We start from the raw sequence: 17,294 nt of genomic DNA, 5'->3' as shown, positions 1-17,294 counted from the left end.
ACTTACGCATTGTTGTTTCCATTACTTTCCAAACATGCACTTTACTTTTTATTCAAGCGCTATAATTTTATATCTACCAGAACATGATTTTTGCTTTCTGTCTGTTGGGTGTTATTTGTGATTTTAGCAGCTGATTTAATTTTCCACCTAGTTGCCATTCTTTCCTACACCTATTTCCCTATAATGCCAGAAGTAACTGATCTGATTCCAGTATGTTAGCTAGTACTTAATACACTTATAAGTCTCTTCTCACTCCTCAAACCATGATGTTCTTGTTTATCCTCGACCTCTGAGAAAGAAATAAACTTTTCCTGTAAAGACAAGGTACAGTTGCTAAGATATCTCTGAAAGTGGTTTTATTCATACTATGACCTCAAAATCCACACATTGTTAAACAGACTCCTTTCAAGCTCTACTTTTTGAACAACCCATCAATTGCTCACTTAATTTAAAAACCCTTACAAACTAAGCAGAATGTGGATGTGACTTCTCTGTGTGATGTAAATTCCTCAACTGTGTTCCTTTTCTCTAGCCCCATACATTTCATGTCCATGTTTGCTCATTAGAATGTATGTTATTAACAAAATAACTGGAGCATTTATTATTTTTTTTTCTGCAACTAAGTTTCATGTTATTATTGTTATTTTATTTTATTTTATTTGCTCACACAGCATTCTATACAGTAACCTTGTTATAACTGACATATGTTATTCCTTCAGGTAGCTTCTACTGACAAACACAAAGCTTGTTTGTGTGCAAATGCAAGGCTGACTAAATGGTGCTAAAGTGTATTATGACTGTCAGATATTATCAGGCAAAATTTTGTGGTGCTTAGACTGATTTTTTTCATTGATTTTATTGATCAATGCATTGAACAGTGTTTTATTATACACAATTTGTCTTTTATTAGTAAATCAAGACCTCATATTGCATTGTTAAAAATAAAAAATGGGTTAAGTAATCTATGTAACAGCTCACCAAGCTATTATCTCTTTAACTCTTTATAATGTTGTGTCATTAAAGGTCAAGGGGTCATGAATAATCTCATTGCTGTAGACCATTAACAAGACTGAACATTTTCCACAAAGTACTTATGTTTACAATGCTATAACCCTTTGACTGCTGCGGCAACCTTTAACCACAGAAAGTCACATGCTCGAATCATCATTATGGTTCTTGTCATGGCAATCAAAGAGTTAAGGGCTGTGCAGTGATTTGTTTTATATTTATTAATTTATATTTATTTTGTTTTCATTTGAGAAGGGGGGAATTGGGGTGGGGCAGTTCTTGTCTGCTGTAAGTGTCTTAACCAAGGGAAGGGTTAAAATGGCTTTTTATACTATTGCATCTTATGTACTTACCATGGTTTCATTGTGTTGTAATTAAAAAAAAAATTAAAAATCTGTCAATAAATAAGAGAACAGAAGAAAAAAAAAAAGTTTCATAAAGGCATTGTGGTTTACTTGGTATATATTACTGGAAGAATTGTATCTGCTGCTCTTTAGATACAATAGAACATTACAGACAACTTAGCTTCAGAAAAAGAATTCATAACAGATGCTGACAATATAGAGAGTTATTACTATCTGGATACTAGCAAGGTGAAACAAGCATTATTTAATTCTTCAAATAAAAATAGATTGGTAAAAAATAATTTTTGTGAAAAAGAGATAGAATGGTAGTGGACCTACTTATGTAATGTCTGAATGCCACTCACTAGGGTTTACTGTCACAGTCAGTACATACAAATGATGAACAAGTGTCTGTATTTCTTCCCTTCTTATGTGTGAAGAAAACCATGTCAAGTATAATGTAAATAAAACATGAGTCTACTCATTCGGGCTAGAAAGTAGTCCCCATTTACATTTGTCTGCAGGTAATTGATGCAAAACACCAGTTCTGAACGTGTAGATTTAGTGTCTTAAATATCTTAGTGTCTTACATTCAATGAAGTGTGTTATTTCTGAAACACAAGAATTAAAAAAGAGAAAAAGAAGAAGAAGAAGAAAAAGAAGAAGAAAAAGAAAAAGAAAAAGAAAAAGAAAAAGAAAAAGAAAAAGGAAAAGGAAAAGAAAAAGAAAAAGAAAAAGAAGAAGAAAAAGAAAAAGAAAAAGGAAAAGGAAAAGGAAAAGGAAAAGGAAAAGAAAAAGAAAAAGAAAAAGAAAAAGAAAAAGAAAAAAAAAGGAAAAGAAAGGAAAAAAGAAAAAAGAAAAAAGAAAAAAAAGGAAAAAGAAAAGAAAAGAAAAAAGAAAAAAAGAAAAAGAAAAGAAAAAAAAAGAAAAGGAAAAGGAAAAGAAAAGGAAAAGGAAAAGAAAAAAGAAAAGGAAAAGGAAAACTGAAAGAAAGAAAAAGAAAAAGAGAAAGAAAAAGAAAAAGAAAAAGAAAAAGAAAAAGAAAAAAGAAAAAGAAAAAGAAAAAGAAAAAGAAAAAAAGAAAAAGGAAAAGGAAAAGAAAAAAGAAAAGGAAAAGGAAAACTGAAAGAGAAAGAAAAAGAAAAAGAGAAAGAAAAAGAAAAAGGAAAAAGAAAAAAAAAATGAAAGAGAAAGAGAAAGAAGAATTCCAAATTGATCCATTTCTACTTCATATAATTCACTTCACAATTGAAGATTCAGCAAAACTTAGAGAACTGTTAATTAACAACAGCTAAACATCTGGACTTCAATAACTGTCAGTGGAATTAAGAATATATGATGAATGACTTTCTTCACTTCAACACACCATATTATGGCATGGCATAAACTTGCTTCCCACCCAAATTATACTAAGGATAAAGGAAACTACTATTTTACAGTTCACCTATTAAGCCAGTGGTCAATGGCTCCGTGTCCAGTTGAAGGCCAGTAATGAGTGGCATCACCCAGAGGTCTGTCTTGGGTCAGGAACCCTTTAACGTCTTTATCAGTTAGAAAAATGAAAACGAGTGCACCCTCTGCAAGTTTTCTTAGGACACCAAGGTGAAAAGTGCAGCTGATACAGCAGAAGGAATAGATGTTATCCAGGGGGACCTGGATAAAGTTGTAAAGTGGGCCCTTTTGATCCTAATGAGATTTAGCAAAGCAAAGTGCAAGGTTTTGCACTTAGGTTGATGTAATTCCAAATACATATACAAGCTAAAAGTAACCTTGCTGAGAATGCTGTAGGGATTCTGATAGGTAAAACATGAGACAGCAGTGTGAGCTTGCAACCGAAAAAATCAATAGTATCCTGGGTTCCATCAGAAGACAGTCGACCAGCAGGGTGAAGGAGATGACTGTCCTCCCTCTGTTCTGCCCTTGTGAGGTGCCCTTGTGAGGCCCCAGCTGGAGTACTGCATCTAAGTTTGGGGCCCAGCACAAGAAGGATGTGGAGCTTTTTAAGTGTCCAGAGGAGTGCCATGAGGATGATTCTAGGGCTGGAGAACCTCTGCTATGAAGATAGGCTACAGTAATGGTACTTGTTCAGCCTGAAAAAGAGAAGGCTGCAGGGAGACCTCATCGCAGCCTTCCAATATTTCTTTCAAAAAAAAAGAACAAAACAAAACAACAACAACAGCAAATAAAACCCAAACCAAAACAACAAAAAACTTATATAAAGATGAGGGAAATAAACTTTTTACATGGGTAGATAGTGATAAGAATGGTGTTAAGCTAAAGGAAATGAGTTTTATATTATATGTCAGTGGCAAGTTCTTTAATGAGAGACTGGTGAGGTGCTGGAACAAATTGTCCAGAAATGCTGATGATGTCCTGTCTCTGGATGTGTTTAAGGCCAGGTTGGATGGAGCCTTGGGAAATGTGTTGTCCTAATGCCGGGACAAGAGGCAATGGGCACAAACCAGAAAGCAGGACAACTTATTGTGTAAGTGACTGAGCAGTGATGCACATTCCACATATATTTTGTGGCATCTCTCTTCTTGGAGATAGTAAAATTCTGTCTACACATGGCTGTGGACAAATTTTGCATGTTTGGGTTTGGACCAGACGGCCTCCACAGGTCCATTTCAATCTCAGCTACTTACATTTTCTGTGATTCTTTGATTCTATGTTAGTCATGTTAAATAGGTGTTTTCACTTAAGTGCCCCTTTCACATATGAAATTTTTTTCTGCTGATATGAAATTTTCAACTTATAACTCAGGAAAACTAGAATGAATAAGCTGCAAAATCAAAGCAGCATCCAAGAAAATAGTAAGAATAACAGGTTTTTTATTTTTATTTTTTCAAATATCTTTTTGTATTAGTGTTTAATTTCTAAAATCTACCAAGTTGAAACAGGGATTGCTACCATATTAGCAACATTCAGTATATTGATGTGAAGTTTGGTTTGCAACTCATTTATTCCTTCACAAGTCACTGCAAGAAACAACTCCAAAAGAGCATGCTTAATAGCCCAGATGTTTCAATGAAATTATTGTCATTAATCACTGTATTGATTCTTTTCTCTTTTCCAGGATTCTTCTATTTTTAAATATTCCCATGAAGTGACATGTAAAGACATCCCTGTTATCCATGAATTGCTTGCTTGCTAATTACTAGATGAAAGATCTATTGCACAGTGCTTTTGTTTTATGGTTTTTAGGCTATTTTTTTTTTTTTTTTTTTTTCCATCATCTGACAATCTTACCATGACATATGGCTGTAGTTTCCTGGTTTCTATAGTGAGAACTTGTTACCTGCATATCTTTTCTCATATTTTCATTAAAGTAATACATTCAGCTTGCAAAGACTGACAGTTTCCATTTGGGATTATATTTTTTCATTTGTTTTCTTATTATTGTGAAAGAAGATATATCTGAATCCCTTTACAGGGTCAAATAATTTAGTTCCTAAATGACTTCTGGTTCTGTTTCCTTGACTGTTCACTCTGTGTGTGCACTGTAGTTTCTCTTTCGAACTGAAACAATCTGATCATTCAGAAACAAAAAATCAAACAAAAAAGCCCTGTTTTCTTTTGGAGACAGTAATTCCAGGAACCAGTCTGGTCTAATGGACAGGACAGTGACAGTACCAGTGATGAGTGGCATTCCTCAGGGATAGAGGTTGGGATTGCTGTTAGTTAACGTCTTTGTAAGCAACATGAACAGTGGGATAGAGTGCACCCTCAACAAGTTTGCAGATGATACCAAACTGAGTGGTGCAGCTGACACACTAGAGGGAAGGGGTGCTACCTAGAGGGACCTGGACAGGTTTGAGAGGCGGGCCCATGACAACCTCATGATGTTCAACAAGTCCAAGTGCAAGACATTGCACATGTATTGGGGCAATCCCAAGTACAGATATAGGCTGTGTGAACAATTGCTTGAGAGCAGAACTGAGGAGAATTACTTGAGTGCTGATTGATGAAAGGTTCTACATGAGCTGGCAATGTGCACTTGAAGCCCAGAAGGCCAACCATATCCTGGGCTGAGTCAAGAGAAATGTGATCAGCATGTGAGGGCAGGTAATTCTGCCCCTCAGCTCTGCTCTCATGAGACCCCACCTGGAGTACAGTGTCCAGGTCTGGGGCCCCAATAAAATGACATGGAGATGTTGGAGAAGGTGGCCCAGATAATGTCCACAAAGATACTCAGAGTTCTGAAGCAACCTCCTGAGTCAGGAAAGGCTGAAAGAGCTGGCGCTCTTCAGACTTGAGAAGAGAAAGCACCAAGGAGACCTTATAGCAGCCTTGCAGTACTTTGAAATGGGCCTAAAGAAAATCTGGGGAGGGACTTAATTTAAGGTCATGAAGGTACAGGACAAGGGGAAATGGCTTTAAATTATAAGATGGTAGATTTAGACTAGATATTAGGAAGAAATTCTTTGCTGTGGTGGTGGTAAGACACTGGAACAGGTTGCCCAGCGTGGTTGTGGTTACCCCCTCTCTGGAAGCATTTAAGGCCAGGCTGGATGGGAATTTGAGCAACGTGATCAAGAGGGAGGTGTCCCTGTCTGTAGCAGGAGGGTTGGAACTAGATCTTAATGGTCCTTTCCAACCCAAACTGCTCTATGTTTCTGCATGTTAATCTCTGTTTCAGTCAAGCATTATCACTAGCATTCCTGATATCGCAGACCACATTTTCAGGAGGTTTTTGTCCACATACCTTAAATATAAGACAAAGCCCCCCAAACTGTATGTTTTTATGCATAAATCCTTTTGTTTATTTTTAAAATAAAGCATAAAGAATTCATGCATAATTATTTCCTTACCACATCTCTACCTGCTTCAACTACAGGGAAAGTTATCTGATATGAGCACTAACAAGGTTTTCTTGCAATGCTTTTTCCAAACAAAACTTCATGACAGTTTTCACTGATTTGGATTCCCACTCATGAAAACATTCTTACAGGATGATGGCTAATGATGTAATATAATATTTTATCCTCCTAATGTTCTGATTTGCTTAGTGAAGCAAACAGTCTGCTTCTGTATTAACTCATGTTGCTTTTGTAACTGTTTGCATATAAGTTTTTCAGTTATTGTGAAATAATTATATCATTTTAGCATAAACATTGTGTTTTGCAGTTTGGGGAGCATCCCTTTTGATTACAGGAGGTAAAAAGAAGTGGGAGGATTCTTAAATATGTGAGAATGAAGCACAGTTGAAACTTGCCAATTCTTCATGCTACATTTCCCTGTGAATTCAGAATGGATTTTAGTCCTGAGCTCAAGAATCATACATAAATATATTGCAAAAAATGGAGTTTCTGAGTAAGACTTTTGGGAGGGTTAATAAGTTTTTATCTTTCCAAATCTCTAGAATGGGAGTAGTGAGTCAGTTAACTGATTTATTTGCACTATAAACCTACTCTACAGATAATTAAATTTTAAATGTATAATTTCATGTAGAACGACAGTAGAAGAAATGTTCTTTTCCCAACAACTACTCTAACTTGACTTCTTTTGACATAAAATTAACAAGGTCTGCCAAGATCCCGGAAAGATAAAGTCCTGTGCATGTATAGTATAACAATGCTCTTCAAAATACTTAAGTGGTTCAGAGAGACAAGAAACTGAAAGCTCTGAAGATTAAATTATTCCTTTGATGGACAAAACTGCATGGCGTTGTGTTGCAGTTTGCACATAAACTCCTGTTGATGTGGGCTGCTGGAACGGCCCCTTGAGAGACAAAAGTTCTACTCTTACATCTCCCACCTTTGTCCAAATTAAACTGACACTATCAGACATGCCTGTTTATCTCAGAAGCTTTACAGTTCTTCTTTATACATAAAAAGTAATTATTTTAGAATTGGTAATCTTATTCCCCCACGTCTTTCATACTTTTTTCATGGATTATTAGAGCAATAAATCCAAGTCTGCAGTCTGCTCACATCTGGGGTTCCTCTAAGACTGATTCTGCATGGCCTGTGATGTGTTTTTTAATCTGCTTTTGTAGTCTTGTGCTGTGGCACAATAACACCCACCATTCACCCCCCTAGATAGTTAGCAGTAGCCAGTCAGAGTCTTATCATCAGAAAGGCCTCACAAAGCAAGCTTTGAGACAACAAAAGAAAAACAGTCCTGTCCTTCAGACCTCTGCATCAATTTAGGAAATATTATGGGAACTGCTATGAATCTAATTCTGAAGTGCCACTCCAGTCAATGCAGAAAGAACTTAAGCACTAGCTGGGATATATGTATGAGCAAAGATTCTTTGCAATGGGTCTCTTAAATTTAGAGCATGTCATTCTGGTAAATTCTGTGAGGATTTCTATGCTGGTTTTGTCAGAACAAGTCTTCCCAAGGACCCATTGCTGGCTTACAGGATGTTGGTTACTCGTTGCATTTCGTGTGGGCATCATGGTGCCAGTGCAAGTTGCTGACACTGGGGGCTGCAGGGCACCTCTGTGTTGAGAGGCTGGGGCTGCTCTGTGCCATTCACAGGCAGTTCCAAATAGTTCTACCTAGTTCTAGCTAGTTCCTATTTCTCCACTGCAGGGCACAGCTGAACCCATCAGTCAGGGTGGTGGTCCATGGGAAAACATTTTTAAGAAGGGGAAAAAATGCCACATGGGCCAAGGTCTGAGGACAAAAACCAAAACAACAACAACAAAAAAAGAAAGCACAAATCTTACTCAGCTGAACATGATCCAGCAGTGTTCCCAGGTGACCAAGTAAGCCAATGGCTACAAGAAAGACACTGAGGCCCCTGAGCATGTTCAAAGAAGGCCAACAAATCTGGTGAGGGGTCTGGAGCACAGGCCGTATGAGGAGCTGCTGAAGTAGATGAGATTGTTCAGTCTGGAGAAGAGGAGGCTCTGGGGAGACCTTATTGCTCTCTATAACTAACTTAAGTGAGGCTATTGCAAGCTGGGGTTCAGCCTCTTCTCTTGTGTAACTGGTGATAGGACTAGAGGGAATGGCTTCAAGCTGTTCCAGGGGAGATTTAGGTTGGACACTGGGAAATACTACTTCTCTGAAAGACTGATCAGGCAGTGGAATGGGCTGCCGAAGGAGATGGTGGAATCACTGACCCTGGTGGTGTTCAAGGAATGTTTGGACACTGTGTTGAGGAACACGGTTTAGTGAGATCTATTGGTGATTGGTGGATGGTTGGACTGGATGATCTTGTAGATCTTTTCCAACCTTGGTGATTCTGTGATTCTGTGAATAAAGAGAAAAGGTGTTCCAGGTGGCACTGGAGTGGATATCCATATTAAAGCCATGGAGAACTCTGTGCTGGGGTTGTTGATAAAGGACTGTATGCTGTGGAGGGGGCTTGCACTAGGGCAGCAAAGAGGGATTTTTGGGGTTTATCACAACACCCATTCCCCTCCTGCTTCACTGCTCACTGGAGGGGGGAATGTTGAGGAATAAGAAATAAGGGAGTGAAACTGAGCCTGGAAAGATGGACTGGGGAGTGAGTGGAAGGTCTTTTAGTTTGGTTTTGCTTCTCACTATCCAAACCTACATTAACAGCCATTAAATTATGATGTTGCCTATGACATAGACTGGAAAGTTATCTCTCTATCTCTTCACCCACAAGTTCCTCCATCATATTTTCTGCTCTTGTCCCATTGAGGAGAGAAAATGAGAGAGCAATTGGATTTTATCTGTATAGTGGCTGAAGTCAAAGCCATTCTTCTCAAAGTTTATTTACGTTATTTGATTACATTTCTGCCCCTATGGAGATCTTTAAAAGGTGCCTGGACATGTTTGAGAAAGGGTTGGTCCAGGGTTGGTCTGATAGTTCCAGAGACCCCTTGCCAACATCAGACAATCTTTTATTTTGTGGTTCTGTTATATTCAAGAATAGTTGATAGGACTATAAGTATCAAGCATCTGCTGGAATTAAGGGATCTGAAGGAAACAAAAAGAGAAATTGCTGACATTAATTGTCCTAATTCATGTCTTCCTAAAATGACCTCATGATTGGAAGGTGGTTATGCTGAATTTTTTTTAAAGATCTTTCTGCATAGTCTGAAAATTTCAACCAAGTTAGCTATGATGTCTAGCTAACAAGCTGACCTCAGGGCAGAGATAAGTAAACATATGGATAAATGTGATATATGGGAAAGGAATCAGAATGGCATTAGTAAGATTCTGAATTTCCAAAAAGCATTTAGCAGAATCTCCCTCCAAAGGCTCCTCAATTAGGCAAAGACCTCCCATAAATGAGACATTGATCAGGAAAGAGTAGACAGTATTTCTATACCACTTTCACAGTGGAGCTGCACCATAAACAAAAATCCACTGTTTCTGTAAGGGGCAATGTTATTCACTATATTCATAAATGATCTAGAAAGATATAGAGGGCAAAGTTTACTGGTGACACCAATAGTAATGAAGACAATGAATTAATGTTAGTAGTTATAAAAAGAAAAGGTGCACAATACTAGAGAAGTGGGAAATTATATAATTTATAAATGAAATGGAGTACATGTGAAACATGAAAAATACATTTCATATATATTATGCTGCTTTTTGTGAAATAATGTGCTTTTATTACTCTGCAAGCTCTTGGGACAGTGAGAGAGACCAATGAAAGTGTCAGCAATGCAAAGAAGCAGTGAAGGAAAACAAATTACATGTTATTACAAATGGAATATATAGCAAAACAAAATAATAATAATAAAAATAATTATGCCGCTGCATAAATCCATTACATATCTGCATCAGGAATACTGTTTGAAAATCTGCCTCTTTTTCTCTCCTTGAGTGTCAAAAATGCATAAGGTTGCAAAGTAATGATGTAGGTGGCAGTCATGTTTGAACTGCAGAGATGACCAAAGTTATAAAAAGTGTTTCTATTTTATAAGGAATAACTACATATAGGATGATAACTGAATGGAGGAACAACAGAAGACTAAAACCATGAGTTATATGAATAAGTGTATGGGAATTTATTTTTCACGTCTTCCTTAAGAGAATCCACTGAAACTGTATGGAAGCTTAAAGCAAGCAAAAGTAGACACAGTAGAAAACACTGAAGTAAGATGTTCAACTACTTATTACAAATTATCATACATGCTGGAAGTCGCTCAATATATATACTCCAATTCTGAATAGATCAAATAGGCAAATTGCAAAGAAATAAAATCTCTTCTGTACTGTTCAGTGAAAACCACCACCACTGACACAGGGGGTCCTCAGGAAAGGACTTTTCACACCATGATGTAGTAGTATCTCTGGGGAAGCAGTTAAGATACTGGTCTAGATTCCATACTGTCATTTATATGTTTATATACTGAACTGGCAAACAAGTAGTATTTGCTATAATTGACTTGATTCAGTGAGGAGTAAACTGTCAAGCTTCCCACTGCTTTGAGTAAATGAGATCACAAATGTAAATTCGACGGATCTTCACCATTCCTCGTATTTCATTTCAATGTATTTTTTAGCACATATACTTTATATGATTATTTAAACAGTATACATGAAAGTAATTCATCTCTTTCTCTTAATTGAAACCAGACTCGGTGGTAATCAGCTTGAGGACAGTGAATTTTCATAGAATCACAGATTCATCAAATGGCCTTGGTTGAAAAGGACCACAATGATTATCTAGTTTCAACTCCCCTGCTATGTGCATCATCACCAACCACCAGACCTGGCTTCCCAGATCCACATTTTTGATTAATGGTTCTAAAAATAAATATTTCAGAACTATTTTGATAGTCACTCTCATCATTAATAACTGAATATTTATGTAATTGAGGGCCTAATCTGAGACAAAGATTATAGTATATCATATTCTGTCTCCATGACACAGATATTTGCATCATCAAAATTCCCATCGGACATGCCTTGTGCGTGTTATTACTCAGCGTGACTCATGAGAAGTCTGACTTGGCACAGTGAAACCAACTGATGTTTCTGTATTAAAAAAGAAATATTAATACTTGGAGTAGTTTTCACATATCTTGCCCATCCTGAGCTTAGTAAATTAATCAGTATAATTATTCACACTCAACTAATCATCTATTCTGAAAGAAAATTCAGTATGGGTGTGTGAATGCAGGTGTGTATATACAAACAGGAAAGTTAAACCTATGATGCATGATTTGCAATGAGTGAATGATTCATCTTAGTTTCTGAGTAGAAGATTTTTCCCCAAGGTATACGATAATAATCCAAGATATCAGATGCGAGAAATGGCTGATTAAGGGGAGCATTCTCAGAGGACTTCTGCAGAGATCATCACTTTATATGTAAGTTTAAAAGCAAGATTCCCTTGCTTTTGATGAGTTTTGTACTTCTTTATGGATTTAGTAATTGTGATGAACTGTGACCAAAACACAGCCAACTATGACCCATCTTGCTTGGGAACGGGCTAGGTAACATGGGCAAAACCTGCCTCTTTTGTTACCAGGGTTTCTACAGTACTTGCATTCTATAGTAAACAGCTGTTCAGTTTTTTTCATAATTTTTCATAAACAAATACACAAGGAAGTATCATGATACATCTTGGGTGTGAAAGGCCATTTTTAATCCAAAAAGAGTTAATGTTGTCATTCAAATGCAAAATATTCCCTTTTATGAAAACTGAAGAGTTTATTCTGAAGTTTCATATATTTCCTAATGTTTTGAGTGAGTCCAAGGAAAAGCAATTTTGTGAGCAGACTACGTATTAGTTCTACAGACAAGATAGAAGAACAATAAAATAAAAACAAAATGAGAAAAAATAAATGACGAGAAATAGCACTGATATTATCTTCTTTCTGTCCCCTTTTCTTCCATTTCAGTACCCTGGAAGGTAAGAAGAAATAGATTCTTTATTGATAACACTTGGCCATGAATTTTTGATACATAACAGGCAACATACTGCACTGCATTTTCACAGTACTATATTGATTCCATGCTAAGAGTTTCCTCTGGACACTTTCATGGACATGAAATATTTTCTCCCTTCGTACTAAGACAATTGTACATAAGAATTATATTTCACCTTGTTTTAGAGATTCAGAAAAATTCATGCTAGGCATAAGAAGTGGGAAAAGATTCATTTGTGCTTTTAGTAGTGCAAGTGGGTCTGGTCATTGTCTATTTAATGTGTTTTTAACATGTGCTCCAGATCAAATCAGCTATCAAACTGGAGATCAAGAAAGACTGGCATTTGCTACAGATTAAATTTGCAGCAACCAGTAGCTTTTGGGTGGATTTTTCTGTAGCACATTATATTGCTCTCGGCTCCTTTGAAGGAGTTTTCACCTGGGTAACATCCTGCTAGTGTGAGAATGGGACTTCAGCACCTTGCTTCTGGTACCTATCCTCTATTTTTTTGTGTTCTCCATGCAAGTTTTGACTTTGGATCCATGATCCTATAAACTTCTGGGAGGAAGAGATCAGAGTAAGGCTGTTTCCAAAACCTGGCACCTTCAGTAATGCTCCCTCCTTCTTCATGCTGTGAGCCCTTAAGTGCAATTCAGATGGGCCACCTGGGACTTTAAGCTTCCTTGAGCCTCCCTGGAGGATGTCATATTTGGTGAACTTCAGGACTCAAGCATAATTCCCAGTCTACCTCAGCTGAAGATCCAGAGAAGTCCTGGCCCACTCTCCAAGAGTCAGGCTGCTGAGGTTCCTGATCCCAGGTCTGGGCAGTAGCAAGTCTGACTACTAGCATAAATCTCTAATACATGCATGCATGCACACTTACAGTATACCAGCAATAGATAGACAGGTGTGCTGTGCCCACAAACAGCATTCCTAGAAATGAGGATCATTTGCCTCATCCTGTTCTCACTTGAAGGCTAATTGGCTTCAAAGGCTGCTAACAGAGCCCATCTTCATGCAAACACAAGTAAGACTTTCTGGTGGCTGGCCCTGAGCCAGAAACCCTCCTAAAGCTCTCCAACAGATGCCCAGTGTCCAAGGCTGGCCCCAGAACAAAGGCCTCTCCAGGAGGATTCATTAGGGGGCCAGACCAACAACTTGTTTACAAGCTATTTTCCTTGACCCTTCCATTAAACATCTCATAATAAACTTCACAATGTCACAAGCCCCTTCATGTATCTCATAATAAGCTTGATCATTTTCCTGAGACATGAGATAATCCTATTTCCCTCTTCTTATCAGTTATAAAATGTCTGGACGTCTGAACAAACCTCCTCCAGGCCTTGAGAGGTTCTGCCAGTAGCACATTAATCAGGCACCCAGGGGTCTGGTCTTTGATAATGCTCCCATCATCTGTGGCTCATTAGGGCATGTGCTCCTGGGTGTTTAATTTATTACTTCTGACTTTCCCTAGTCTCTTGTGCCGAGTATACACTAACAAGATATCCTCACGAAACACACAACCTTACATTCCATATATCCCATAACATCTATGCATATTTAAATTATTTTATTGTTCAGTTTAATTAGAGGATATTAATCAAGTTTATACATCTTCAGAAAAACTTAGCAAAGAAACTGTGTCAAAAACTACCGTTGCAAAACTTCCTCCCTTCCAACTCTGCTGGTGAACACAAGTACCAGCAAAGATTCATAGAAAACTGATTACATCTAAACATTACAAATGTCATAATCAGTTAAAATATTTTCAAATTGAATATGTTTATGGTTCAATGCACTTTAATAACTATGCGAGAAGTAGCAGTTGAGTTTCAATGAGTAATTAGACCTGCACATCTGTGCTCATGAAGGGAGATACATTTCTAACGTACACCAATCTCTTTTAGCTCCAAATGTGTAATGCATATAAATAGAAGGACTAAGTCCTGTTCAGCAGGGAAATCAAGTTTATATGCTTGTGTAAGTGTAAATACTTTCCTAGAGGGACACATGTTGCTGAGTTTCAGCCCACTTGCCTGAATTTATATTGGAGGGAACTGATCAACTATCAAACAACAGTAAAAAGCCATGAGAAACGATGTACTAAAAATAATGATGATCTCATTATCACCCAGAATCTATTAGAAGAAAATTTTTTATGAATTTAAATTCATAAAAGTAAAGTAAGGCAAATACCTCTGCTGAGAATATTGTGTACCAAACAGAAGTTATTATCATGGGGTTTCTTTGTGATACATATGTTAGAAACTCTTTCAGAATGTTTTCTTTCTCCCTTAATTTATACACAAATTTTAAATTGCTAAATGTATTTTAAACATTGCCAAAAGATAAAATTTGTCTGATTTGGGAGTTATGCAAGAACAATTAAGAGAAGGACTCCTGTTCTACTCTGTCAGCTTCTGTCTCTGTCTCAGTGGTATGCTGCATATTACATTAGATGAACAAAAAAATTGTTCACTAGAAGCAGAGTGGACAGATACTCTCTATTTATTTATTTATCTATTTATTTTTCATTTATTTGTTTATTTATTTATTTATTTTTCGCTGCTATGGCTGAAGGAATTGGTGTAGAAAATCTTTCTTGCTTTCTGCACAGAAGGACCTTCCTAACTCTGAGACTCAAAACTATAATAGAAATATAGAATCCTAAAATAGCTTGGTATGAAAGGGGCCTCGAGAATCTTCAAGATCCAACCCTCCTGACACAGGCAGAGCCACCAACCTCCAGTTCTGGTGCTAGACCAGATTGCCTAGATCTCCATCCATCCTGGTCTCGAACACTTCCAGGGAAGGGGCATCCGCACCTTACCACTCTACCATAAGGAAGAAATCCAATATAAACCTTCCCTTCTTGAGCTTGAAACCATTTCCCTCCTTTTTGTACTTCCCTTTAAAATACTGGAAGGCTGCAATCAGGTCTCCTCACAGTCTCCTTTTCTCAGTCCTCTGTTCATACTCTTGGCTCTCCTCTGGACTCTTTTCAACAGCTTCATCTTTTTCCCATACTGGGTGCATCAGTCCTGGATGCCATACTCCAGATGGGGCCTCAGGAGGGCAGAGTAAAGAGGGACAACCACCTCTCTGTCCCTGCTGGCCATCCCTCTTCTGATGAAGCCACTGGCCTTCTGAGCTGCAGGTGCACAAGGCTGGATCATGTTCAGTTTTTCATGCATCAGGACCCCCAGGTCCTACTCTGTAGGGCTACTCTCAAGGACTGGTTCTTCTTGTCTCTGTACATATCTGGGGTTACTCTGACTCAAGTACAAAACTTTGCACTTTGCTATGTTGAATCTCATTAGCCTCTCACGGGTCCACCTTTTGAGTTTGTTGAGGTCCCTCTGGGTGGCATCTCATTTTTCTAATGTGTCAGCTGCACCATTCAGATTTATGTCATAGGCAAACTTGCAGAGAGTGCGCTCAAGCCCATCACTATTGTCACTGATGGAGATGTTGAAGAGCATTTGTCTGGTTTCCAGAATTTTCAGCTTTTTCTTTTGCTTGTGGGCATGCCTAGGGGATGTACAGGTAGAGCTCTGCTCTGATTCTGATCTTTTCTCTCCAAAGTCTCTTCTCAACATAAATTTTTCATATTTCTCTCATACTTTTTTTGAGATTACTCATCTTATGCTTCCAAAGATAACTCTCTGGTTACTGCTTAACCTGTTTTTTTGGTCATCATCCTTCTTACCATGACCAGTCTGGGTAAAATGCTCTCAGGCACATGCACAATTGCACCCATATTTTTGTCTCATTGCCTTTCTATTTTAGGCAGTGCGCTCATCAGTATGAACACCCCAATAACTGAAATAGCTTATAACTCATATGAAAACAAGATAGAGCACCTCCCTCCCCCTTTTTTTTTCTCAACCACTCATTTTGTTAACATTTCTTAACTGAAACATAAAACAAGAGAGACAGGAGAAAGTTTTGTATATATTAATGTACAGAATAATAATATGCAAGTTATACAATACATGAATTAAAGACTTATAGAATAATTGAATACTTTCCATACATATATATATTTGATCTCTTGCAAATTATACTACAGAAATATTTTGTGTTCCTGTAAAGTAAAGTTTAAACTTCAAATTTAAACACTTTATTCAAATAGAATTAGGCAGCCAATGAATCTGCTTTTGTGAAGAATATGCAAAAATAATTTTCCTTCTTATTCTGCATTACTTTAAAATTTCTTGGAAGCTGAAGGTGTCTGGGCCTCTGAAACTCATCATAAATTTAACAGTGACACATTTAGTCTAGTTTCCCCTCTTGGAGCCTTCTCAGTTAACAAACATCTTCTAAGTCTTCCTAGAGCACACACCTTTGAGTTTTCAAACGAACGTTTTTCAGTCCTAGAACACAGAACAAAGATCTCCTTTCACTTGGATGCTATTGAAAGATGTTTCAGTTCTTCCATCAACACTAACAGTAGCCAACACAAGTAGCCAGAGAATTGTTTCCTGTGCCTGCTGGCAGTAGTATAGAGATCCTAACAAATCCATTATCAGTAAATGTTCCTTTTATTTTCTATCTATCATCTATCTATCTATCTATCTATCTATCTATCTATCTATCTATCTATCTATCTATCTATCTATCTATCTATCTATCTATCTATCTATGTATTTATTCTATCTTATTTATTTTTTGGATTGTGGATTGTTTACATGAAATGTCAAAAGTGCATATAAATACACTACTGTTGTAAACAGATAATTTTGTCCTAAAAATGAAGTTTCTCAGTCTGTATTTCAGAGCTTCATTTATTAACTGACTCTTCTGTTTAGATAAGGAAAGCTAAAAGTATAAAAACTATATTTTTGTGTCATTCATCATTTTCAGAGTCGGAAGGGGCCTCTGAAGGCCATCTAGTCCATCTCCCCTGCAATGAACAGGGACTGGGTTGCCCAGGGCCTTATTCAGCCTTGCCTTGAAAGTCTCCAAGGACAAGGCATCAAACATAACACTAGGCAAGCTGTTCCAACACCTCATCATCCTTACTGTAAAATATTTTTTCCTTATATCTAACCTAAATCTACTCTCTTTGAGCTTGAAACCAGTTCCCATTGTTCTGTTACCACAGACCCTGATAAAGTGTCTGTC

This window comes from Coturnix japonica, chromosome 2 (genome assembly GCF_001577835.2).
Source record: "Coturnix japonica isolate 7356 chromosome 2, Coturnix japonica 2.1, whole genome shotgun sequence".
NCBI classification, from domain to species: domain Eukaryota; kingdom Metazoa; phylum Chordata; class Aves; order Galliformes; family Phasianidae; genus Coturnix; species Coturnix japonica.
The sequence above is the reverse complement of the archived record's forward strand: the minus strand, read 5'-3'. Positions refer to the sequence as shown.